The sequence below is a fragment of the Oryctolagus cuniculus genome, chromosome 4 (assembly GCF_964237555.1).
Source record: "Oryctolagus cuniculus chromosome 4, mOryCun1.1, whole genome shotgun sequence".
Lineage (NCBI taxonomy): Eukaryota > Metazoa > Chordata > Mammalia > Lagomorpha > Leporidae > Oryctolagus > Oryctolagus cuniculus.
The window spans coordinates 132,069,333-132,096,544 of NC_091435.1; the positions used below are offsets into that span (position 1 = coordinate 132,069,333).

General features: G+C 43.2%; 1 long non-coding RNA gene across 6 annotated transcripts; it reads left to right on the top strand.

Moving 5' to 3' along the window:
- The first annotated feature begins 9,824 nt into the window (after positions 1-9,824).
- LOC103350415 (uncharacterized) lies at positions 9,825-26,794 on the top strand. 6 transcript variants are annotated; one of them, XR_011388146.1, is made up of 4 exons: positions 9,825-10,018; positions 10,498-10,646; positions 15,377-15,451; positions 26,097-26,794. It is a non-coding gene; the product is annotated as an uncharacterized lncRNA (long non-coding RNA). The 6 variants fall into 6 exon arrangements; XR_011388148.1 differs by lacking the exon at positions 15,377-15,451; XR_011388149.1 differs by lacking the exons at positions 15,377-15,451; positions 26,097-26,794 and adding an exon at positions 21,169-21,459.
- The last annotated feature ends 418 nt before the right edge of the window (positions 26,795-27,212 follow it).

Sequence of the window (27,212 nt, forward strand, 5' to 3'; positions counted from 1 at the left end):
GTCCAGGAACACTTACTACTGATGCAGCCATGTCAAGGGCAGTGTCCTCTCCTATTAGGATGACGTTGTTATTGTAGTCTTCAGGTAAAGCACGCCACTGATGTGCTCTGTCCGCTGCTGTAAATACAGATGTTAGCATCAGGGCCACACGGCCCAGGGAGCAATTGCAGAAAGGCATGTTGGTTACATGGAAAAACCCATCCCTTAGGAGCCCTTGTCCCATACCAGTACTGGATCAGGTCCATTCCATTGATTGGTGATAGGATCCCTCCATTTTAACACTGCTCTTTTTGTAGCTGTTTTTAAACAGTTAGAATTTAACAGAGACATCAAGAGAACATAATAGATTACTTTAACTCATTGTTTTAACAGAGGATCAGATTTTGATTTTATGTCAAAGAAAATAACCAAAGATTTTTTTTTATAACATTTTGCGACTTTTTTACACCTTTTGTAACTTGCTCAAACTTTTCTCTTTTTTCCCCTCCTTTTTTATTCCAGTATAAACCAGCCATTAAGATAAACAATTTTTATAAACCATGTCCTTTTTTTTTATTTAAAAGTATCTCTTTTTTTTTAACTTTTTTTATTAAGAACACGCTTTTATGTTTGTGACCTTTTACATTAAAATGACGGTATCTGGGACTGTAGCAGTCAATGGGAGAGTAACTTTGTTTAATTCCCTGTAATCCACAGTCATTTTTCAGGTTTTATCTGATTTCTTAACATGCCAAATTAGATAATTCTTTTTAGTGATTATGGGAATCATCACTCCAGCACTAAGATAATTTTTTACTGTTTTAGATTTTTTTTTTTATGTCCACCTGGAATTTTGTATTGTTTACACTGAATAATCTTAGTTGGCCCTGGCAGCAGTACAGGAGCTTGATATAATTTTTCTACCACTATTTAGCAGTTTGACTCCGAAGGGCAGTATTTTTTTTTTTCCCAATTTATATTTATCCTGTACTTATTTTTTCAATTGCTTACACATGCGTTAGTATGCAGATAACAAAATCTATTCTCACCTCCCCAAAGCCTATAGTTTATCCCCCTTTTCTACCGGCACTGATAGCAAAACCTCAATAACTTGTGGAGGCTGTGCACTCCGTAACTTGCCATCCCAATTCTCACTTGATTCTGAGCAGAGAGCCCATTCCTTCACCAAAGAGGCGAACTGAAGGTCTTTTCAGCCAGGAACATCACAGGTTACACATGCAACTTCAGTTTTTCTTTTAAAGAAAGGCATTGCTTTGCATACTTGCAGATCCTGCCAACTACGCCAATTTGTGACAGTAAATTACTTTTTAGCTGTCTGCTGTGCACAGACTTAGTTACTTTTAATCTGCAAGAAATACGCTGCAAGCCTTGTAGTGCACACTAAAATTATTTACAGGAAAGATGGTAAAGGAGCATAGATTAACAGAATGTTGCAATAAACATGGCTCCATTGCTTTAATGATACTATAGCAAGATGGTCCACTGATCCCTGTAGGGAGGGCCTGAGGCTGGCCCCGCTTCCAGTTTCCTGAACTCTGTTTTTTAATGAATTACCTTTTTTTTTTATCAGTTTTGGAGTGACACTTATTGGCCCAATGCCTTTCCCTTTAGCACTGGAAGCAAATCCCAGGAAGAGCCTTATTTTGATTTTTGACTTCTGGACAATTTTTGTACATGTCCCTGTTGCCCACATTTATAGCACCCTCATTTATCAGGCATAGCCCTCCTTGATGATTTTTGTAATGACATACCAAGCAGAGCGTCAGGTCCTGAATGTCCTGTTATTAATCCATTTTGTTAATTTTTTATTAAAGGGACTGTCACAGAACACCTCAATCACAGTAGCCAATTGATCATGTAATCATTACGGGCATATTTAACATTCAGCTTGACTGCGTGTTCCCCCAGGATGAAACAGCAGCAACAGAGGCTTGCTCCGGCTCCCCCCTAAAGCCTCCAAGGACAAGGGTGGCTCATTGCCAAGATTTTAGGCAAGCAGTGCGTCCCATCTCGGGTCTTGGCCAGAGAGCCGAGACATGAAGCATGCCCACCTGTTTATCAGAAAACATTCCTTTATCCTCCTCCCCGGGAACTGGCCAGGCTCCCAAGGAGCAGGAGAAGGTCATTCGGCAGCAAAGTTTCTTGGTTACCAGAGCCAAATCTAGGTACAAGCCTCTCCAGCCCAAAAATTTGTCCTTACATTTGACCCTAGAGTTGCATTGAGAGGTAGACATAATTAACACATTATAAGAATACAATACACATTTTTCATACAAGTATACATCTAGCAATCAAACACAACAATAAAAACAGATGGGGGAGACAGTAAGAGATAAAGGACAACAAAAACAGTGACACACAGAACACAAATCACAAGCCGCGCGGCAACAGACCGAGACAAAACCGAAACTATCAGAAGGGAGCGGCAGTCTAGCCAGGCTCTCCCCTGGAAGAAAGGAAATTCCCTCTTTCCCTCCTTCCCAGACCACCACTGGAGCGTTCTCCAGGGTTGAACCAGGGGTCTCAGGACACGTCTGAAATCACAAGCCGCGCAGCAACAGACCGAGACAAAACCAAAACCAAAATCTCAGAAGGGAGCGGCCGTTTGGCCAGGCTCTCCCCTGGAAGAAGGGAAACGCCCTCTTTCCCTCCTTCCCAGACCACCACTGGAGCGTCCTCCAGGGTTGGACCAGGGGCCTCAGGACACGTCTGTCTCCCCCTTCGGTCCAGTCAGTACTGAGCCTGTACAGGCGCCCCAGGACGGATTCCACATCGTCCTGGCAGACAAGGACAAACAGTACAAACCACAGTTACAATGATACACAAGTAAGCAAACTTACCTCCGTCTGGCCGATGGAGTGTGGGAGTCTGGGGTCCCCCAAATCCCGGACGAGCCCCCAAATGTAGGACCCCAAAAGCGGTGTCCTCTTGTGACGACCCCAGAAACACAGACTCCAGACCAGACGATGCAATAGAACAGGAGGTAATTTTATTTCATTTGTACAAATGGGCCCCCTACTGCTGCAAGCAGCAAGCAAGTGAGAGGAGCCCCGAGCAGCTATCTCACACAGTTTTTAAAGGGCAAAACCACAAAATTAACATATTATAGGCTGGCGTAAGTTCATTGGATAATTTTCAGTAGCAGGCGTTGTATGGCAGTCTAAAAGTGGTAATGTCGGTGGAAAAGTACTAGGTCAAAGGGATACATTAGGGGAGGGGGTCTCTAGGAGAGAGGAATAGGTTGCTACGTGCCTTGCAGCTTTCTTTGTTAACCTTGAGCAAGCGTAGGGAAGGGGCTTATCTACAAGGCAGGTGTTCTGTGTATCTCTGGTTAGTAGCTGACTGCTTTCTCTGTGAACCGGTTTACTCCCCATTTCCCAAGGCCGTCTCTGGAACGGTTTGTCTCAAGAGCCCCATTTTTTTTATGGTGGCTCTTGGCTCCTTTCATTCTCATTCTGATGGAGTCAATATTCACTATTACTTTGCTTACTCAAGTGTCACATTCATTCCTTCTTTTTTTCTTCTAAGATTTATTTGTTTTTATTTGAAAGGCAGAGTTACAGTGAGAGAGACAGGGAGAGAAGATCTTCTATCCACTGGTTCACTCCCCAAATGACCACTATGGCCAGGACTGGAGTGAGGAGCCTGGAACACCATCCATGTCTTCCACAAGGTTGGTAGGGGCTCAAGCACTTGGATGACCTTCTGCTGCTTTCCTAGGTGCAATGGCAGGGAGCTAGGTTGGAAGTGGAGAAGCTAACTCTAACCAGCACTCATCTGGGATGCCACCATTGCCGGCAGTGGCTTAATCTGTGACAGCAGTCGGCCCCATCAATCCCAATGGTCTTAAGTGAACAATTAACATTTAGTAGACCCTGATGATTTTTCAGCAGATTTGTATCTTTCGGTTTTCCAGTGGTCAGTGATATCCCAATGTAACCCATGATGGATAGCGTGTGTCTACATTTTGTGCAAGATTCACCTTCACGATCTATTTTCTTGAGAAATGGAACTTCTGCACCTATATTTTCATTAAAGGCTTATTGTAAAATAAAATATTGACAAAAACAGCCTAAGAAGACATGGTTTTCATCTTTCCATGAGTCTTGGTAGCATTCATAAGACACAATGAATTCCATGCAGGATTGCTCATCTACTTTCTGTGCAAATTTTGTATGCACTCAACCCATAATTTCCCATGTTTTCCCTAACTTGGTGACTGGTGACTTTGTGCATCTACAGAGAGTGGCACAAGCTGATACCCCAAGTGTCAGACAGGTCAGTGCCTTGGACTGTTTCTTCCACCACCAGCTGAGACCTGAAGAATTATTCACCTCTAGCTGCTCAGGACTGAGTACACCTCCTGCTTTCAATGATAGCCCTGCGTGGTGCTCCTCGAACGGAAGTGTTCACTGTTGTTTCCAGAAACAGTTGGGAAAACAGAAATAGGCCATTGGTGGTTTCTGCTGGATCTTATCATATGTTAAGTGAAACCTTAACATTGAACAGACATCTCGCACACTAGTCCATTCAACCATGACAGAAGCTGGAGGTACAAAGTCACTCAACCCATTCTAGTTTGTACTATTGCAGCTACTAATAAACAAACTTTATTTAAAATGAAGTTTCTGGAACAAATGCTGCATATAAAAGAGATGTTGGGAATATAGGAACCCTTCTAAGCCAACAGAGATTCAAGATGCTCCTAGATCCAACTCACTTTTTCTGCTTGGATTTAGCTACATGACACCATCAGTTTTCTGAGTTTGTCATTAAAAGGGCGACCTTATGGCTTTATTCTTAAAATAAAACAATGCATTGACTTTGAGTCCATTTAAAATCTTGAACTGGACTTTTAACATGATACTTGAACTCACATGCTTAACAAAATTCAGATTTCTGTCTGGCCTGCAAGGTGTTGGTTAAGAGGATCCCAGCCATCTCTTCCAGCTCACTGTGTCTGCACCTGTACCACCGCAGTCTCCCAAGCTTGTCTCCTTTCAGTTCTTCAGATATGCTCAGCATCATGCATCTTCAGAGCCCGTGGACGCCGCTCCCTCCCTGGAATATCCATCCTCCCACAATTCCAGGGGTGGTCCCGTCCCTTCCTTGGGAGGGATCTCAGCTTTACCCTTCTCTTCTTAAAGAGTTCCTCCTTGGCTGCCCACTACAGAACCTCACAGGTTTTCCCAGTCCATATTTGCTTTCTTCCTGGCACTTATTGCTGTTGGTTGCAATCCTTTTATTTATCTGTTGGCTTATTTATTTTATTGACAGCCCCTACCAGGAGAATGTAGAACCTAGGAGAGAAAGATTTCATCTGCCCTATTCACCCTCACATCTCCCAGGGCTGAGAGAGGTATGTCGCACCAACCACTGAATAAATATTTATTGAATGAGTAGTAGAATATTTATCAAATTAGTATTATGTTTAAGGTGCAAGATACACATCGGAGGATTTATAAACAGTTGGGTCAACTTTAATATATGTGAAAATGTCTATTATAATACCAAGTTCTCGAAGTCTCTTTTTCATAATGACTTCTCTTATGCACATTGTCCCAAGCGCACCACTCCACTGACTACAGAAGCACTTTTCAGACTATCCACATGAGCCAACACCAGGGCAGGGCGTGAGCTGCTCCAGCGCCAGTGGCAGAGATGGAGCTGTGAGACCAGCCCCCACCAAGCCCTTGGGGCACAGACACTGGGAAACTGGGCCTTTCCGCCTTTCAGCTTTGTACTTGCATAAACCTGGCCTTGAAGGGAACTGTGGTTTTGGAATAGTCAAAACGGTTTTGTGAAATGCAAGAGTTGGTTGTTTTCACAAGTGATTCCATGATTGACAGCTTCAAATTAACATTATTTGAGAAACACACTCTATTTTGTCTCTGCATTTCTGCTCTGCAGATTTCCTGGTTTGGGGACAAGTTTACTCAGATCTGTGATAATCTCTGTAACATAAAGTGAGCATCTTCCCAAATCCTGACATGTAAAAGGGATGATCCCTTCCATTTGATTTTGAAGTGTGGGAAACCTTTGAGTTTCGGTTAGTGCCAGAATCATGAGCAAATTGTGAAATACTGTTTCACGCGGTGCATTTCCTTCAGTTCCCGTTGGTAACAAAAGGCTTCTTTATAAAGATCCCTGTATGATTCTGGCTAGGAGAGGTATCTTGGTTGTGAGAAGGTTGGGAGAGCTGTGTTAATTGCATACGGATGAGGAGTGACTCTCAGGGCAAGAAATTAGGACCTCAAGTCACACCCAAGAATCCGCCTCACAACCACACCCTTCACGTCCGACACTCTCACCGATGACTGTATGTGCCTAAATGCTAATGTTAAGGGATCAGCCAACAGAAGTATGCTGCAGAGTATGAAATAACACTAAGCAGCATGTTGTAAAAACATACTTAATGACATGAAAAACAGTTAAGTGAGAAAAGTAGAAGATGTAGGTATATGGACAACAGATTTTCATTTTAAAAGGCATATTTGTGCAGCAAAAAAAAAAAAAAAAAAGATGGGAAGGTTTGTACCAAATTCTATGAAGCTCCAGTAACCCTTGGCAGGGAGCTTTCCTTGCTCTGTCTCAGCTCCCAGTCCCCCTTGAGTGATCCTCTCACCTTGCAAATAAACTGTCTCAAATCCTTGTCTCGGGTTCCTTCTCAGGACCAGAGCTGAGACTCAAGCTTTATGTCACTGAATCTCCATGACGCTCTGGGAGGTGGGTGGAAGAGCTCCATTTTACAGGCAAGGCAACAGATCCAGCCAAGTGACTGGGTCAAGATGGAGAATGGCAGCTTAGATCACGACCAAAGCGAACGAGTGATTTTCCTTCCTGCCTTCCTTCCTTCTTTTTTTTAATTATCTATTTATTTTAGAAATAGGGAGAGGTCCCATCTAGTGATTCACTCTGCAAATGCTCACCATGGCTAGGACTGGGCCTGCATAAAGCCAGGAGCTGGGAACTCAAGCCAGGTCTCCCCCATGGGTGGCAGGGACCCAAATACTAGCAGAATCGCTGCTGCCTCCCAGGGTCTTGCATTAGCAGGAAGCTGGAATTGGAATCCAGAGCTGAGAACCAAACTGAGGTGCTCCCATATGGGAGATGAATGTCTTAACTGCTGGGCTACACCACTGTGCCAGTATCTCCATATTTAGATAACTCAAATGTTCTGATGACTCCTGGGAAGACCAAAGTATAAAAGTCATGAAATTTACCAATGTAAAAAGAAATAGTCAGAAACTATAGGATAGGATAGGATAGGATAGGGTAGGATAGGATAAGATAGGATAGGATAGGATAGGATAGGATAGGGGTTTCTCAACTAAGTGTAATATGGATGTGAGGTAGGCACTGATGAGATAGTTCCAGGAAATCGTATGTCATAAACTCACACACTCACCTGTAGCAACAGAAGATTGCCATAGCAAATAAATAAATAATAAGCTAAAAATATCATGAATTTATTCATACACCCTCTGTAAGGCTGTCACAAAACACACCAAACACCGGAGTAAGGGAAAGGGTTTATTGGGGAAAACCCAACAGACCAGAGGGAAGGGGCGAAAAGGGCGGAAGAGAGAGAAGGAGAGTGTAAGAGAGAGAGACAGAGAGGAGAGGAGCTAGCGAGGAGTGAAGAGAGAGAGCAGAGAGCAGAGAGACGAGAGGGGGAGAGGAGAGGAGAGCAGGGAGTGCAGAGAGAGTGAGAGAGAGCCACGTGGTCAGGAGCAGGTCCTTTTAAAACTTTGCTGGAGGGCGGGCAGGGAAGCAGGAGCAGCGAATCCCATTAGGATGGGGGTGGAGCGTGACACCGGTGGTTGGGCCTTGTGGCCACCTGGCTTCCAGCAATGGCGGCTGGGGCTAGAGCCTAGGATGGTGTCAGGGTGTAGATCGCGCCATAGATAAAACTGCGCCATAGATAAAACTTCGCCATTTTCCCAACACCCTCCCTAGCCCTTTTCAGCAATCAAAGTACACTAGAGGCAAAACTCATAGGAAACATATCAGAGAACCTGGGAAACTGAACAATTTCCCAAGTGTTGAGAGTCGAGTAGTTCTGAATGACTGACTCACTTGATGACAGTTGCACCACTGTAATCGGGCAGATTTAAATAATCTAAACACACACGATGTCCTCTTTCGGCCTTTGTTGTCTAATACTATTGCACTAAGTCTCAAAATTATTTCCATATATACAACCATATGTAAGCTGGCAATTGTGTTTATGTACATATATGTGTGATGTGCATGTATATATATTATATAGAATAACCACATCCTAGTCTTTTGGCTAAGATGGAATACAGTGTGCTTTCTTATCTAAGAGGAAACAACTGGTACCTGTGATAAAATTGCAGACATGGCTACATACTACATTCTGGTCGTAATGTTCCAAGTTCCCACAGAAAAGCTTACCTCTAAATTATACGCTAAAGGCTTTTGTAACTGATTCTTTTGCTGGAGCCAAATGTTCTCATCTGTATTTTGGTGTGGCTTAATTCAATTTCTTTTGTAGCAAGGTCCTACCAATGCAATTAAGAGAGGTTTCCCTCTTAATATTTTACTGATAGCACTGGCTTCTTTTTTAAACACTGTTATCTACTTCCCTTGCCAGTGACCTTTGCTTTCATGTCATTGGGATCCTTATGCCATAGGCTGGATGCTTTAGAAGTGCTAAAATACTGTACTCTAACGCTGGTGCTTAGTGCTTTAACACTTCACAAGCAAATAAGTTGGCAGCTTAAAGACAGGAGTTCTGCCTGTAGCTCCTTCACCATTTTTTTTTAAATGATAAGAATCAAGTTAAATGAGGATGCAGAAAAGTTGAGCTGTCCACATTTTCTATGGACAGAATCTGAGGGTCCATGGTCATGGCTGAATTTGTTAGTTTTCATATTTACCAAGAATTAGGCAGCATGTTCTTTTTGATCTTCATATGTTTAGTGTCTATCACAGCGTCTGGTAGAGAGTAATATCAGGGGACAATGCTCCCTGGATTTCTCACATTTTTATATGTCTTCTGAGTAAAGGCATTGACAGCCCTGATTCTGGACTCTTTGTCAACGATGTTTGTAAAGCAAACAACCTTAGGGGAGTGAGAAAGCCGTTCTCAAGAGCAATAACCCAAGGTTACTGGCCAGTGTCAGAAGCCCGGCTTCCCTAAGCTCAGACTCCCTTTCAACTGCTGACGCCGCTGTAAGTTCTAAAGTCCTTTGTCTCTGACCCTAGAGTCTCAAGACTTTTGCCAGCTCCTATGAAACTGTGGCAGCCTAACAGCTTCAAGTAGAATAAAATCTCAGACTCGTCACAGTTCTGCTGGACACCAAGTGCTCAGGAAGGAATCAAAAAAAAAAAAAAAAAAAAACTTTTCCCAAAGAATTAATTCAAAACATATATATGCAGAGGCTAAATATTTTCCTGAATAATCAACTGTTATCCAGAAAAGAGCCCAAGAACATCCATCGGCAAGGAGATATTTCGCAATATATTTTCATTAATGTTCCAGTGTGTGTTAGTCAGCCTGTGTTTGTTTTAGATATCAGTGTTGACTTAAAATGTTGGCAGCAGTAAGTTTGGACTTGGCTAAACATTGAGTTGTATGATGGGAACCAATTATTTATTTAAGCATTACCTCGTCATATAGGAACAACAGACTTCGAATACTCTCTACTTACCCTAACAGATGAGGCTCTAGCTTTGGTACAGAGAGCTGAAATTTTATTCTCTCTTTCTAAAGATAACCAATGATCTGATACCGTCTTTTGGAATGCAAAATACTAATTTGGTGCTTATTTTTCTACTTGCTCCCGTGGCAGATTGGTTTTCCTCTCTGCTTTAGAATGCCTGGAAAAGGAGCCTGGAACTGCCTCCCAAGGAGGAAGTGACCCAGTCTTTCTGCATGGCAGATGGCCAAGCCACCGCCTGCACCCCTCCTGTTAACATGGCTCCGGAGCCTGGACGGGAGGCCGGTGCCAGGCAGCGGAGGATCTGGAGAGAAAAATGCTTTCCGAAGGTAAACACGCGGTTGAAGCTCCACCCTCACTCATCACTGTCTTGGAAACTGCATGGCAGGACGTGTCGGGAGGGGAAAGTGCTTTGCTTCTAGTCGTACTACTATTTCTGTGGCGCAGGGAAGGCCGTTTAACCTCTGAGAGTGTCAGCTTTCCGGATTGTAAACTGGGGATGGTCACAGTCTTCTCTGCCTATAGCAGAACATGGTTTTGAGCATCAGAGGAAATGACACAGTTCTGGTCATTTAACCCTTTTCTCAGTGTTTTAGTTACGTATTCTGAATGGGTCTGAGGATCAGATCCACATAAATGGAGAGGGTATTAGCAAAGATGACACCCATTGCATTCCTTTTGAGTTTTTTTTTTTTTTTGCACTGAACAAAATGTCATTTTGTGGATTAAATCAGTGTAGCTGTGTATGCTATGTATATGTAATTGAAATATTTAAATTATGGATAAACTTTTTTTTGACTGTTTTTAGTGTGATAAGCTGGATCAAAGCAATCAAAAGCAAAACAGATTGAAATCAACGCTTGACAAAGTTCTTGAACTGGTTATTTGTTTCTGACACATTAAATCTTCTCAAAGGCGTTGAAACTTGGACAAGCATTTTTGACCTAATCTGCCCTGGTAAGACCCTGAATGAGGTAAAGAATGATTGTATAACTCTGTTTATTCTGTCAAGAATCAATTACCTGATGGTACAGAAAGGCCCTTCTTAATCCTCAGAGAAAAAAGATTGATTAAGAGGGGGTGGGTCTTTGTGGCAGCATGTCACTATCACAGGTTGTGTTTAGGAGATGGGGTTTGTCCTAGGGGTTGAGATCCACCTAAGACACTCACATCTCACATCACGGTGCCAGGGTTTGTATTCTGACTTGGCTCCCCAATTCTGCTTCCTACTAATTCACACCCTAGAAGGCAGCAAGTGAGGGCTCAAGTACTTGGGTTCCTGCCATCTACATCGGCTCCTGGCTCCTGGCTTTGCCCTGGCCCAAACCTGGCTGTTGTGAGCAATTGGGGTGAACCAGTGGGTGGGAGAACTGTCCGTCCATCTGCCTCTGACTGCCTTTCTCTCATTCTCTCTGCCTTTCAAATAAATAAAAAAAATTTTTTTGACAGGCAGAGTGGATAGTGAGAGAGAGAGAGAGAGAGAGAGAGAGACAGAGAGAAAGGTCTTCCTTTTTGCCGTTGGTTCATCCTCCAATGGCTGCCACGGCCAGCGCACTGCGCTGATCCGATAGCAGGAGCCAGGTACTTATCCTGGTCTCCCATGGGGTGCAGGGTCCAAGCACTTGGGCCATCCTCCACTGACTTCCTGGGCCACAGCAAAGAGCTGGCCTGGAAGAGGGGCAACTGGGAAAGAATCCAGCGCCCCGACCGGGCCTAGAACCTGGTGTGCCGGCACCGCTAGGTGGAGGATTAGCCTATTGAGCCGCGACGCCGGCTTCAAATAAATAAATAAATTTTTCAAAGTTGTGTGTTTGGACATAAAATGGAGAAGAATAACTAATATAATGTGTAATTTTTGCTTTTATTATATAGCATACAATAATAGTGAAACCAGTTTCCTTGGAAATATGGAGTAAAATTTGTAAATAGATATTCACTGAGATATAAAAGTGACACAAGGAATAAATATTTCTTTTTTATAACCTAAATAACAACATAGGAAACTTTAATGTCCTTTTCATTCTAGCTATCATTTCTGAATGTGATGTATTTGCCTTAATTTAAAATTCTAGTGATCCTGAGGAAAGAAGAAATGAAAAAACCTCCAGAGGAGCATTTATAAAACTCATTCAAATTTCATCTTCATGATTGTCTGTGAATTGTTCCTGCATTTGTGGTGTTGCTTTGGTATCATCACTAGTTTCATGCTCTTATGAGCTAATCCTTTTCAAACTGGGCCTTTGCCTTAACTAGAAGATAAAATGGTGAATTATTTACGCAAAGATATAATATCTCAAATGTGATTGGCTTTTAACTTGCTGTTGATAGATATCTTTATAGTTCTACGATTGCCGTATGTGTTTCGTGTATTAGTAAGATATGATGACTCTAAAATATGCAATGAATAAGACAGTGTCTTCATTATGAGTTTTAATCGTACTTTAGATAAATACCATGTAATTCTACACAGGGCTCTTAAACTGATCGTGTTATTGATCACCATTTGCATTTTCAGAATAGAATAACACAGTCATTACAGTTTTTTTTTAATTGTAAAAGGCCAACAAATGTTTGAACAGATACAACGGAAGGATACCCCCATTAGCAGTCATATCTATTTAGCTGAAAAAAGTGGAAACAGAGAAAAAAACTGTTTCATGTGCTTTCCTGCCTTGAGTAATCTGTGTTGTCTATTACATAAGGGCATCAAAATTGGTAAAAATATTTTAAGGTATACTAGGGTACATGGTACCTATTTCTCCAGATCAACCTGATAGAATATGCATTTTATGATACAACAATTCACTTTAATTCATTTTCATTCATTTAATATGAATATGGGATAACTTTGCTTTTCCTTTTGTGTATGTTACTTATTTAAATATTTTTATAGAGGAAAATTCAAACGCATACAAAGGTAAAAAAAAAAAAGGCAACTCTATGCACCTATCCCATAGCTTCAAGAAATACATGTATCTGGCCTATCATGTCTCACCTAGACCACACACTGTTTCATCCAAAAGTACGCAGTATGTATCTGAAAAAAACCATGTAAGCCTTACCATAAAAACTATTCACATAAAATTGGCTATGGTTTCAGTGTCAGAAGAGTTTGGTAGGATACAGGCGCAAGAGTAAGAGATGTCCACTGGGACTTGATGCTTGCGCCCACAAACAGAAAGGTTGTGACTCTCTCTGATGCTTCTATAATTCCAACCAGTCTGCATTATGAAGTTATTTCTTTCTTTTTTAAAAAAATTTATTTATTATTTATTTGAAAGAGAGAGAGAGAGACAGAAATCTTCCACCGCAGGTTCACTCCCCGAATGGCCACAAAGGCCAACATGGGGTCTGGCCAAAGGCAAGAGCCAGGAGCTTCTTCCGGATCTCCCTCGTAGGTGCAGGGAGATGTTCTTGAGCTGTCCTCTGCTGCTTCTCCAGGTGCATTAGCAGGGAGCTGGATCCGAAGTGGAGCAGCCAGGACTGGACCAGCTGCCATTGCAGGAGGTGGTTTACCTTGCTGTGTCGCTACACTGACCCCAGTGAAGTCATTTCTAACATTCTTTCATCGCGCTTTGGGAGCAGATGAATGGGCAAACTTGGGTGATTAAAGCAAACTTGAAACTTGTGGTGTTCCTTTGGGGGATGGTGGGCCAGCATGGTAGGGGGGGAAAGTGAGATCCAGAGTGCAAGGGATGTTTCTACTTTCCTCATGCTCTGTAGCGGTCTCTAGTCCAAGGTTCTTCTTTTGTAACATGCCGTCCTCTGGCTCCCCAGTCCTGTGAGAAAAAACACAGAGGAGACCCAGACCTCTATAAACAGACAGCAGACTTTAGCAGCGTTCGGACAGCTTTTCATAGCTTGCAAATCATTCCCAAAGATGTTGTTCTGTTTAAACGTTGTCACAAAGCTGCTAGGTTGGTATAATTGTGCCTGTTTAATGTCGACTCAGCTGAGGATCAAAGTCGAAGGACTTACCAGGATCACACAAGGAATGAAGCCAGGGGCAAGAAACCTCCCACAAGCTCATGGTGGTTTTATTTTTCTGGGCCACCTCTGTGTTAGAATTTTGTTTAGACTTTAAAATTCTGAAATTTATATTATATTATATTATACTATATTAATAATATATAATATATAACATGTATTATATAACAGAATATATAATATATAATACATACATTATATGTTGCATATAATTATATAAGTACATATATTATATATTATTTATATATTATTATCATAAATATATTATAATTATAGTGCATATAATTATACTATATTATAATGGTTATAATACTATATAATATATCATTATGTAATATGTAATATATACTGGTTTATATAATATATAATATGCATTATATATTACATAAGCATATATAATACAATATATAAAATATATAATATATATAACATGTTATATATATGTATCAATGGATTAAGGTGGGATTGTAGAACGAGTTGGTGGTGAAGCATCTTAGAGGGACAAAGCAGTAGTAAGCCTTCTCTTCCTTTTCATGCCTTCCAGTGGGGAATGAGGAATCCCCTGGCCTCCTTGTGGAGGGACTGTTCTCATTAGGGCCATCTCCAAGTCAACAGCAGAAATGGATTGATTTGTTGGTTTAGGGCCCCTGGAAAACAAGAGTTCATTGTCTCAGTCTAGGGATAGAATTCTGACAGTCCATGTGGCTGGACTTACAAAAAAATTCCTTTAGTGATTTCCCTGAATTGCTAGTGTAGATTGTAAGCTTTAGCAGTTATTAGCTGTTTCTGTGGGTCTGTCACCAAGAGGAAGAAGAGTTTTTATTGCATTACAATTGTTGCAGATATCTTGGAGATATCCATCACGCTCATCTGAAATTCAAGATATGGAAGCTAGTAGGCTTGCAGGTGGATCTTACTTCGTGCATTCATAAAGACACATATTATTTTAGTATGTAGTTTATAAAGCTCTATCAATAGCTGTATTTCTATATAACTATTTTCCTTTGTCAATTCTCATCTTTTGTATTTCATTTTATGCATTAAAAACACTTTGAGAAGGGCACAGGGAACATCCAGCTGCCACATGGGTCCACAGTGCAAATAAAATTTCTCAAACCTTGCTCTAAAGAGATAGTCACTGCAAAGCTTTTTTAAAGATTTGTTTGTTTGAAGGCAAAATGATAGAATGGGAGGGAGAGATAAAGAAATCTACCATTTGCTGGTTCTCTCCCGAAATGCCTACAACATCCTGCATTGGACCAGGCTGAAGCCAAGAGCTGGGAACTCCATCCAAGTCTCACATGGATGGCAGGGGCCCAAGTTCTTGGGCCATTGTCTGCTGCCTTCCCAGATACATTGGCAAGCAGCTGGATAAGTGGAAGAACCAGAACTTGAAATGGCACTCCAGTACGGGATGCAGGCATCCCAAGCAGTGGCTTAAGCCAGTGCACCACAACACCCACCTCTGAAAATCTTAACTTATTCCATGGAAAGAAAATTTTGTTCAACATTTGTTTTTAAGAAGAGACAAGGTGATACAACAGTTCCTTAACTTTAGCCTCTCTTCTACCCATCTACTTGGTCCACTGAACTCTTGACACACACACAGCCTGTGTGCAATAAACACTCATGAAAATGATAGACTTCTTATTCTTGACAGGTGGGTAGGCTGCTAAAAATACACTGAGTTTTGTTCTTAGGCATTTGCCGCGGGGAGAAGTGATTTAAGATGGAGGGTGAAGTCCAAGGGGAAGGAATATTTTCACTGAGTAAAGGTAAGATCTTACCTTGCAGAAGACATTCTGCATGAATCTAAAAACAACATTTGTCTTTATGTGAAAAAGCGTATGCTGAACTAACCTTTCTGTGTCCTCTCAGCTGCAGTTAATCAAATTATGCATGGGGTTATTCCATAATTTTATTTCCAACTGATGAGCACTAAATTATATGTTAAATCATATCCCATAAGGAAATGTATTTGTTGCAGTAACATCTGTTAGCATGCACTTATTCTCAGAAAGCCATTACATTGCAGAAATGAAAACATCCAGGCATTTGACCAACATGTATGGATTATTCCTCAGTTATCAGGAGGAGTTTGCAATTTACATGTGATTTGTTAGCAAAACACCTCCAACAGTGTAGGCTTCACTTCGCTGCTGAAATCATTTTCCGTGGTTTGCTACTTGTTCTACATATATCCACATTGGCCAGAATTTTTGAGAAGTTAGCTAGATGACTGTCTTGGGAAGTATGTAGAGAATAATATTTAGAAGCGACATAGAAATGGGTAGGAAGTGTATGTTGTTTATAGATTATATTCATGAAATAGACCTTATTCTTTATGTCTGCAAGCATTTTATTCTTACAGCTCCACTTCCCTGAAGTGCTCTTCCTGTCCCCATGAACTCTCTGCAACTTAAGATCTGCTAAGTCATCATTTCTTATAAAAACAGGAACGGGCCCCTCCTCTCCTTCGTGGTTGGTTTAACTGCCCTTCCAAGCTACTAGAGCCCGCTGCCTTCCTAGGGCCCCCACCCCACCCACTCACACTTTTCCACCTGCCACTCCACATCACACTCCAGATTGTGAACAGCTTGGGATTGGAATTACACCTTTGAGTTACAGGCAAATATTGGACCCTCAAGATTTTCTGCAGAATTAATTGAGTGAGAAGCAAATGAAGTCAACAAGTAAAAGACAAGTGAAGCAGGCAGTGTAGGGAAGGGTGGGGAGGTCAGTTAGCCCTAGCTGGTCTCTTCTGAAGGATTGATGAGGGGTGTGTGTGTGTGTGTGTGTGTGTGTTCATGTGCACAGGTGTAGTGGTGGTGCAGGGGAAAGTGTTCTTTACATCGGACTCCCTATAAATACACAAATACTTGCCACACCAAGTATGAATGTCACTCTGTCGCTTTCTGATAAATGTTACATTCCTTCACATTACAAAAAAGTTCTGAATTTTCACATGACTACAGAAGCGTCTATCTCAGTCATATCTGTGGTGGGCCGGGCTCAACAGAGGACCTCCTGGTATCTGGAATGTCAGAAGCGGGCAGGATCCTTGGCAACGACTCCATCTGCTGGGCCTCACCAGTTTTTCAAGGCACTGAACGGGGCCGTATGTGCTGGCCATGTCCCTTGGGGTGGGCCCCTGCTCTGCCACACACAGGCTTGCTGGCACCTTCAGTGTCTCCCATTAGCGTGGTGTTGAGCCCCTAAAGCACATCCTGAAATAATTCTTGCCATGCGCTTGCACAGAGGGAGCCCTGGCCCTTCCAGAAAGCTGCGGGGCTCCTGTTCCCATCTCTCACTTGTAGCCCAGCAAGGAAACCCAGCTCCTGCCCTGACTAAGAAGCTTCTGTGTCTTCAGTCCCACAGTGCTCCCCTCCATGCACTTCCTTTTGGGAAGGCAGTCCAGGAAGTTTTTTAGTGAGTGTTGAGGGTGCAAAGAGCAAGCAGACGTGCCAGTTCTTCCTTTCTGAATAACTCACTTGGTTGCACAGGTCTTCAGAGGTAACAAGAGAGTTTGTCCCCTTCCTCTTTTACTCCTTATTGCCCCTGCAATCTCCTGGCGGCCCTGAGTCCCCCTCCTCACCTCCCAGAAGTCCCAGACAACGGTTTTTCACTACAGCATGGGACACACTTGGAGCACCAAGCCGTGGGAGTTACCCAGTTATCCTCATCCTGTACAAGATTCCAAAGAAAACACATTCTTCACTCAAAAACAAGCCAGACGTTTCTGTTCTGACCTCAAATATTTTCCCAGAGTCCACCATAAAAATAATACTATAATAAGGTTGCATTTGAATTTTAAATGATTTGTTCACGTGAGTTTTAATGGCAAGGCCCTGTGATGGTTTCGCTGATTGTGACACAAACCTTAGGTTAGCTTTGAAACGAAATATTTTCCAAAAAATATAACAGGTTTTCTTCTGTTGACCTACATCCCAAGAAAAGTTAGCATTTGCTATAATAAAGCCCCAGATAAATATTTATAAGCCCTGCTTTGCACGCTTTTGGTGATCATGACTTGTGCTAATGGCATCCCTCGGGACCTGACATTCAAGTTTTCTTCTAAATATTTTACTTGGTAGTATAGATGCACTCATCATTACCAAAGCTGTCCTGGGCAAGGGTGGTGAGCACTGGATTGCACTGACACTTGGCTTCACTTGGAAACAGTAGGAAATCCAGGAGAGCAATTGGAGGAAGAAGAAGTATTTCAACAATCTCATCCCATAATATTTATGTTTCCCTTCAAATTGCAGTCATTAGGCTCCACATGTAACTACCAAAGCAAACAAATGTGCCCCCATTCTATGCGTAAAACTTCATCTTGAAACAAATATAGTATGGGAATGCAAAGAATGTTTGAGTCCAAAACTGCTTACCTTGCGCATATTCCTGTGTTTCCCTTCAGTGCCCACTGGGCACAGGGCCACCGAAGCCGGCTTGGCCTGTGAGGTACCCACTGCACCCACAGCACCCACAGCACTGCCCACGTCTGCCTTGCGCTAGAATAAAGCAACATTTACTTCTGGCAGAGAGAATTCTAAAGGCAGGGGGTCTTAGAGAGGTTGTTTTTATGGTTTCTTAGTGGAGGAGGTGGTTGAGGTACTAGACAAGGGGTAGGCTGTGAATTAGCGCCTCCCCCAGCCCCCCACCCTCACAGACTCTAGTAAGTTTTCAAGTGTTAGGTTTGTATTTATTTAACTTTTGAATAGGTTGTACACTCAGAAAGTTCACAACTTCTGAAGGTCCTATAAGGTTGATCAGGACAAACTTTCCCCGACACCCCGTTCTCCTCTCCGGAGGCCCCACTGTCATCAGTTGCCTGTGCATCTTCCAGAGCTATTTTATGTACAAACAAGCAAACAGACATTTGCATGTATTCGCCTCCCTTCATTTTCATGTGAGTAGTAGCCCACTACAGCAATTCTTCACACTGCTGTATTTTAAAATATCTGGGATTTTGTTTCATTTTCTTAGGTAAAATTAGATTTTTTTTTCAGAGTATTCCATTGTAGCAATGTAGCCAGTTCCCTCTTGTCTACTTCCAAGCTTACCTGTATCTCTTTCTATCTATGTATGACACCATGAATTGCCCCATTCTTAACCTATTTTGTGGCCATGAAGCTTTCTGGCAGTCTGGTGAGGTCTAGGACTTCTGTCTTACCATAGTGTTTTTTAGTGTTTATGATAAAATCATCAGGATGAAAAGGAAACCAGTTACACTGAAGTATAGCTATGAAATATTTTTATGTAGGGAATACATGCTTGTTAATAAAGTAGAGAACAAGATCTAGCAGTGGGTCTACTAACTACTGCAATTTGAAAGAACAGATGAGCACAAATGCCATTTCAAAACGCCTGCAACCATGGTAATATGACAGAAAATATCTGTGATTATTATTGGTAACAAAGGTATCAGCTGATCATGTAGTGGGTTCCTTCCTGCTCCATAAAGAAAGGAAATGATACATTTCGGTTAGGGTTAGGAAACTCAGCCTTATACATACATCATTTTCCGAACATTCAAGCACATTGGTAGGGTAAATTCCAAGAGGTGTTCTGAATTAGCAACTGCCAATTCATTCATAATTGAATGCATTGTGCCTAATTGCCCAACAGACAGAGTTACTCTGCCAGCATAAGGTACGTACGAATTAGCAAGCGTTTTCATTTTTGCCAGTCTGATAGGTGGAAAATAGTATTCTGGTGTAGTGCTATTTTGCCTTTATCTTCTTACGAGGGAACATGAGCACCTTTTTATACATTAAGAGTCATGTCTTTCCTGAGCGTTCACTCCCGTTGCTCCTGTGGGTCTGTCAGCTGGTTTGCTGTGTGTTGCCTACGCCAGGGTGCCCCAGTCTCCGAGGCACAATGTCAACAGCACCCCCTGGAGTTGGCAGCCGGGAGGCCCTGCTTGTTGTTCTCAATGAAGGTCCAAATTGCTCTCCCTGATATTTTGCCTTCAGACTTCTAGTTCTATGAATCATTTGAATAAGTAAAAATAGGATCTGGAATCATAAGTGCACTAGTCTTACCTAAGAAACAATACTGGTTAAGAAAAAGGGTAGAAGAATTCACAATTGTTAAGTGTAGTTATCTCTTGCATGGAAAGAATGAGCAAAGAATTTGATTTTTTCAACAATGAACTTATGTAGAATTTGTATGTAATTAATAGTTAAAATAGTAAATCTACATGATCAAATTAAAATAGTACAGAGGGGTATTAAAAGAACAATAAAACAATCCCTTTTTCTCACCTCTTCTGAATATAAGATTTTTTAAATTATTTATTTGAGAGAAGAAAGAGCAAGATTCCAAGTGCTGGTTCACTTCTCAAATGTCCACGATAGCTGGGCGAGGCTGGGGCAAAGCCAAGGACTGGAAACTCCATCCAGGTCTCCCATGTTGGAGGCAGGAACCCAATTACTAAAACTCTCATTGCTGCCTCCCAGGATCTGCTTTAGCAGGAAGCTGGAGTCAGGAGTTGGAGCTGAGAATTAAACCCAGGTATTTGATGTGGGATGTAGGCATCTTAACCCCTAGACTAAAAGCTGGCCCCATGAATTATTTTTTTTAGTAACTGTGTATGCTTCCTGAGGTTATACTGCAGCTTTGAATTCTCTTTTCCCACTAAGAAGAACCGGGCTGCTCAGAGAAATGGACAATTACATGTATAGGGCAGGAGATGGTCCAGGAAGCCTGGCGCCACTTGTTATACCAGATAGCAAGGAAGTTGGTGAAGACCACTGGGACCATGAATACAGGATTCAGGAGCAAACTTGAAGAGGCTCCCATGGACCCAGGACAGAGCAACTCAGTGCCAATAACTTCAGTGACCTGTGATACACTAGGAACTCATGCAATTCGTAATAGTGAGCAAGACAAAAATCAGTTGGTTATACTGGGAAGATGATGGGAAATTAACTCTTTTTTTTTTTTTAGATCAGTAAATCAAAGGAAAGAGTCCAGCATTTATATTAACTTTTCTTTTTTAAAAATTTATTTATTTTTAAAGAGTTACACAGAGAGAGGGGGGAGACAGAGAGATAGAAAGATATCTTCCATCTGCTGGTTCACTCCCCAGATGGCCACACGGCCAGAGCTGTGCCAGGAACCAGGAGCCAGGAGCTTCATCTGGGTCTCCCTTGTGGGTGGCAGGGGAGCAAACACTTGGGCTATCTTCTGGTGTTTTTCCCAGGCCATTAGCAGGGAGCTGGATCAGAAGTGGAGCAGCCAAGACCCTGACGGGCACCCACATGGGATACTAGCGTCACAGGCCTCAGTTACACCTGCTATGCCACAATACAGGCCCTTATCCTAGCTTTCTTATACAAACTCTGTTTCTGGGTCTCCAAAAATAGACATGCAGAAGGGTGACTTTATAAAAACTAGTCTGGCTGATAAATTAATTCAGAATGGTAAAATATGTCTCTGTGTAGCTCCTAAGAAGAGCTTGTAAGTAGGTATCCATCATCAACAGCTGTGAGCATTAGTGGGCAGAAAATCGCTGCTTCAGTGTCCCACGAAGAGCTGTCTTGCTGGAAAAGAAGAAGGAACCTGACTGTGATGAAGCCTCCTGGCCCAACTAACAACCTGCAGGAAACACACGCAGCGTGTTAATACCACAGGCCCAGACTGTGGGAAACTCTGCAGCTCTCCTCAGCGAGGGAAGGGAAAACAGCAAAAGGAGGAAGAGAAACCTTCAGAAACCTAGCACTCAATCATGACAAGTAGACTTGAATCTTGTATTCAAATACAGATCACGTAAGCCAAACACAGCGACTGTGACCACATTTACAGACAGCTGAAATTTTGAACACTGGAAGATAAGAAGATACGATTACGAATTTATTATATTTTATTTAATTCTATGAGGGGTATGTTTTAAAAAGGATCACTCTCCCATATAGATTCAAACTGAGAAACACAGAAATGAAATAATATTATGTCTGGAAAATGCTTCAAAGCACAACGGAGTAGGTAAGGTAGATATGAAGCAAGTCAGGCCATGGGTTATTGAGGGGACAGCCAAGAGGGTGCGTGGAGTTTTTTTGTTTTTTGTTTTTTTTTTTTAAGATTTATTTATTTGAGAGGTAGAGTTACAGACAGAAAGAGGGAGAGACAGAGAGAAGTCCTCCATTTGCTGGTTTGTCGCTCCCCCTCTTCGTGGAGGAACGACACAGGACCCTGCGCTGTTCTTTCGTCTGCTCGGCCCTCCCCGGGTTTGCTGCTGGTTCTTCCCGGGTTGGCTACTATCCCTTCCACCTCCGTGGAAGGGCAGTTCCCCCTGGCCACATTCCCCACTTCCGCAGGGGAGCGGCACACCGCCGGCCGGCTTTCTCGGGGGCTGCACAGGTGTTCCTTCAGCTAGATGTTCCCCTTAGATGTTCCTTGTGAATGCCGTCTCTCTCCTCCTTTATAGTCCTCCTCTGCCAATCCCAACTCGGCTGCCCACACGCCGAGTACGCTGCTCTCCTCCAATCAGTAGCAAGTCCTACAGTTTATTGGTTGAACTGGAGGCAGCTGTGCGGAAGCTGTTTACTTCTCTCCCAGCGCCATATTGTGGGAGAGCAGATGCATAGAATAAGTCTTAATTCCAGTAACTCAGTCCAGTCCGGGCTGCTCCCCACACTGGTTCACTCCTCAAATGGCTGCAACAGCTGGAGCTGCGCTGATCTGAAGCCAAGATCCAGGAGCTTCTACCGGGTCTCCCACCTAGGTGCAGGGGCCCAAGCACTTGGGCCATCTTCCACTGCTTTCCCAGGCCACCACAGGGACTGGATTGAAGGTGAAGCCGCCAGGACTCAAACTGGTGCCCATATGGGATGCTGGCCCAAAGGCAGAGGTGTAACCCATTTAGCCACAGTGCCGGCCCTGATCCAAAAAGTTTTATACAATTCTAGTTTTATACCTGTTTTAAAATGTCCCGAAGGAGGACACTGGGTCAGGAGAGGGGCTAGGAATGAAGTCATTTCCCTCAGGTCCTCCTGCTACATTGCCTTTTTGTTTTCTTTTAATCACACCCAAATTATACATTTACGACCCTCATGGGTCAGAAGAGTTCCTGAGGGCAAGGCACAGGAAGGAGCCAGGAGGCAGGCAGGCAGCCTGGTTCTGGGGGGCTGGGCTGATGGTTTGGGGAAGACCCGTGCTAAATCGCTGCTTCTCTGAGAAACTCCTGCGTGGAGCTGGGTGTGCCGGAGGTTGCTGAGGGCCAAGCCCAACACCCACCGGCTGAGGGGAGCGGACAAGCAAGGCTGGGCGGCTGCCAAAGGCCAACTATGGTGGACTTAGGGAGGACACAGCCCACCCCGCTGGGAGCTCGGGCACTACCGTGGCCCTTTCATGGCGTCCAGTGGAGTCCAGGAGTCCCCATGTGATCCTCATCAGTCATGAGCAGGGGGTGAGCAGACCGTGGCGAGCAGGGGGAGCTCGGGGGTAGGGGGCAGCTCCCTTAAGCTGAGGGAAAGCCCGGGGGAGACCCCGCTGTGGATGGCAAGTTCAGCACCCCTACCCCAGCAGGTGGGGAACCAGGGCCAGAGGCCAGCACCGCCCAACGTCTATTGCATCATGTCATCACACCCACACCTGCACACCAAGCCAAGGACTACTGCTCCTCGGTGAATAACATGCAAGAATTAGTCACCAAGGCAAGTGTTTGCATCAAATTCCCGATAGCCCATCTGAAGAGATGAAAAGTTGTGTGTCATTCATGCTCTTTATATCCATGTGGTGTGGCAGTATCTTATACGCCAAGGGTCACCATGTCCCTGGAGCTCCCAAAGTGGCAAAGGAGTTCTTAGAATGATTTCCAGAAAAATGTTAAAAGAAAATTCTAACTTTTTTTACTCTTTTTATTTTGAATAATTTCAAACTTAACTGAAAAATTACAAGAGCACTACCAAAAGCTCACATGGATTCCTTAGCCAGATTCACAATTGTTAGCGTTTTGCCATACTCACTTCATCATTTGCTTTATCACCACCATACAATGGTCATGATCCAGGTTAGATGCAATATATGATGGATAAGAAGGGTGGGCTATGGCTCCAGATTGTCTGAATTATAAGTGGAGCCACAGTGGACAGCAGTGAGGTTTTGGGGAAGTCATTTAAGCTCCTATGGTTTTATCACCAGTACGATGGTGGTTATAATTGTGCCTACCTCAAAAGGTTGCCTGACAACTCACTAAAACATACATACCAAGTTCTTAGGCTCATGTCTGGTATACACTGTGATTTCTCAGTAAATTTGTTGTTGTCCTAGGCCATAAGCAGAGAGCTGGATCGGAAGAGGAGAAGCCAGGACACAAACTGTTGTCCATATGGGAAACAAGCCCTGCAGGCAGAGGCTTATCCTACTATGCCACAGTGCCAGTCCCTTCCCATGAACTTTTATTTATTTATTTGAAAGTCAGAGTTACATAGAGAGAGAAGGAGAGGCAGAGAGAGAGAGAGAAAGAGAGAGAGAGAGAGAGGTCTTCCATCTGCTGGTTTACTCTCCAATTGTCCGCAAGAGACAGAGATGGGCCGATCCAAAGCCAGGAGCCAGGAGCTTCTTCCACGTCTCCTATGCAGGTGCAAGGGCCCAAACTCTTAGGCCATCTTCTACTGCTTTCTCAGGCTATAGCAGATAGCTGGATCTGAAGAGGAGCAGCTGGGACTAGAACTGGTGCCCATGTGGGATGCTGGTGCTGCAGGCAGAGGACTAACCTACTATGCCACAGAGCCAGCCCCTCCATGAACTATTAAAGACCATTCATATATATGATTTCAGAAAAAATTTGCACTATGTGTATGATTCTAGAGAAAATAAAATATCTTCTACTTTTTGTGCTCTTTCTTCCTTTTCTTCATTAAAAAATGTTTAACAGCACTCTGGCTCAGAATCAGCCCTTAAGGCATTCCGATCTGGCTAAAAAGCCCATGAGAGCATTTCAGGCATGGAAAGCCAAGACACTGTGGCAAAAAATGCCCTACATGAAAGATCTCTGTGAGTGAGATCCTGGTGGAAAGAACAGGCCATCAAAAAAGGAGGTACCTTTCTCTGAAGGGAGCAGAGAATGCCACTTTGACTATGGCCTTGTCTAAATAATGTCAGAGTTTGTGGACTCAAGAGATTTCCATAGCCTTGGCAGCTCATGACAAGAGTCTCGGGTGATCACTGATGTCATAAATAAGAGTGTCAATTGTTAAATCAACAACAGGAGAAGTCACTGTGCACTTGCCCTCCATGTGAGAATTAATGGTAAAACTAGTCTTCAAACAGTACTTTATACTTTGTGTGTCTGTGTGGGTGCAAACTTTTGAAATCTTTACTTAGTATAGAGTTGATCTTCTGTATATAAAGATAATTAAAAACGAATCTTAATGAAGAATGGAATGGGAGAGGGAGTAGAGGATGGGATGGCTTGGAGGTGGGAGGGCAGGTATGGGGGGAAGAACCACTATAATGTAAAAGTTGTACTTTCAAAATTTATATTTATTAAATAAAGGTTTCTATAAAAAAGTTTAAAAGGTCAGAAAGGAACTCAGATAAGCCTAGTTATTGAGTGTGCAGTTCTTTGTCTGGAATTCTGATTAATAAAATCTTTAAGTCATTTTACAAGAAGCCAGGACCATTGAGATGACAGGAAATCAGAGGAAGAGGAGAAGGTAGCCAAGAAGAACAGGGGCCTGCAATTATTTCTCTCCCCTCTCAGGAGGGAAATGAGGACAGTTAGCACTGGTTTCTACAACTGAAGCACCAGGGCCACGCTGGGATGCCACACCCTGAGCTCACTTTTACTGACATCTCTTACCAGCTGTCCCAAATTCCTCACTGAGCTTGTCTTAGGAACAGCCATGCCCAAGGGGTTCACCAGAGGGGCTCATTTGATTCCCAGTGGGGAAGGGATGCACTAGAAATTTTGCAAATCATTGTTAATTCAAATTGGTATTCCAGTCCCTTTGCAATCCTTGCTCAAGTTTTCCTCATCTTCTGAGTCTGCAAAAGTAATTTCAAAATGACCATGCAGGCATTATTGAAAAATCATGGTTTTGTGAGCTCCTTTAATCATCTGAAACGGCTGGGCTAACGGTTTGACCTGGTAGTGGATGGATTTCCCATTAAGTTTCCCATGGTAAGCAACTGTGTTTTGTAACCTAACACAATGAAGGGAGTTGTCGCTAGATGACTCAACTGGTTACAATCTCAACTCCCTTTCTTGGGAGGAAATCTGAGGCATGGTATTTATATTAGAAGGTAGAGTAATGCTTGCTCTGGAGACAGGCAGCCTGCAAAGAGGGAGGTGGGGTGTGAGGTCCGCTGTCTACCCTGACCCTCATGGCCAATCCAAAGCTGCCAGGTTTCCTTGGTGTCTGACTCTCTCTCTCTCTCTCTCTCTCTCTGTCTCTCTCTCTCTCTCAGCTGTACACTGCTAGAAGGCCTTTCTTGATAAGATTCCCTAGGGCAAAATCAGCAGTAACCTGAGTTTTCAGCTCATGCAGTATCGGTGGGAAATGTGCCATGCTGGCGTTTGACAACCTCAAAAACCAGTTAGACTGAGAGCGGCGAGGCCACCAGGACCGCGTGCAGCCTTGACTCACTGCTTTGGAATGACGACTCAGAGAACGCTCCCGCTGCCTCCCAGGTGAGCTTCAGTCCACGTCTCTGAGTGCTGAAGTCATGGAAACCACTACAGTGGGAAGCTTTCGTGCCCAGCGCTCAACCACCTCCTCCTCTGTAGCAGGCATCCCTGGAAAGTGGAGTCTGAAAACCAGCTCTGAGCCAACCACCTTCCCTTCTCCAACTGTGGCATCTCAGCCCCCAGCTGACAGAAGCCCCGCCCAGCTGTGCTTTGAGTGGCATGAAACCAGCACCCGGAGAGCTGTTCCCCCCATCTCTCTGCAAAAAGGCAGCCATAGTCATACATGTAGAAGGTGAAAAGGCCTGGTGGGGCTTTCAACACATTCGACCAGGGTAAAGGAAAAGAAAACAGACTTTGTTATATTTTTCCTCTACAGAATCTAGGGGGTCTCAAGTTAATTTAATGTTTACTTTGATTGAATGTAACTGTTAAGAGTCCTATTTTGCTACAACAAAACTAACTCATCGCTTGAGCTCCGAGCTATCCACTACTGTCTGATTATTCAACCCATCTCAGTGGAATGGCTTATTTTGAGGATACCAAGTTAGAATCATTTATCTATCTAAAGTAGAGACCATCTGATCCATGTCTCAAAGTTACAGTGTTCATCAGAGAGAGCCCTGGGGAGTGGTAAAAATGAGCCAGGTGTGGGAAAGAAATCCCATGGGTATCTCAGTCAGAGAGAACCCAGACGGTGTCACTCACCAGCCTTGTGACCCTGACTGCGTACTTTATCCACACAAGCCTCAGCTTCCTCACCTATAAACGGCTTCACACAAGCCAGCTCTGATGTTCAGTCTCAACACGTGGTGACTGGCACAAGTCCCCTCTGCACCCTATTTAGTTGTCCCTTTTTATTAATATTATTACACTTATTTGGGAGACAGAGAGCTGAG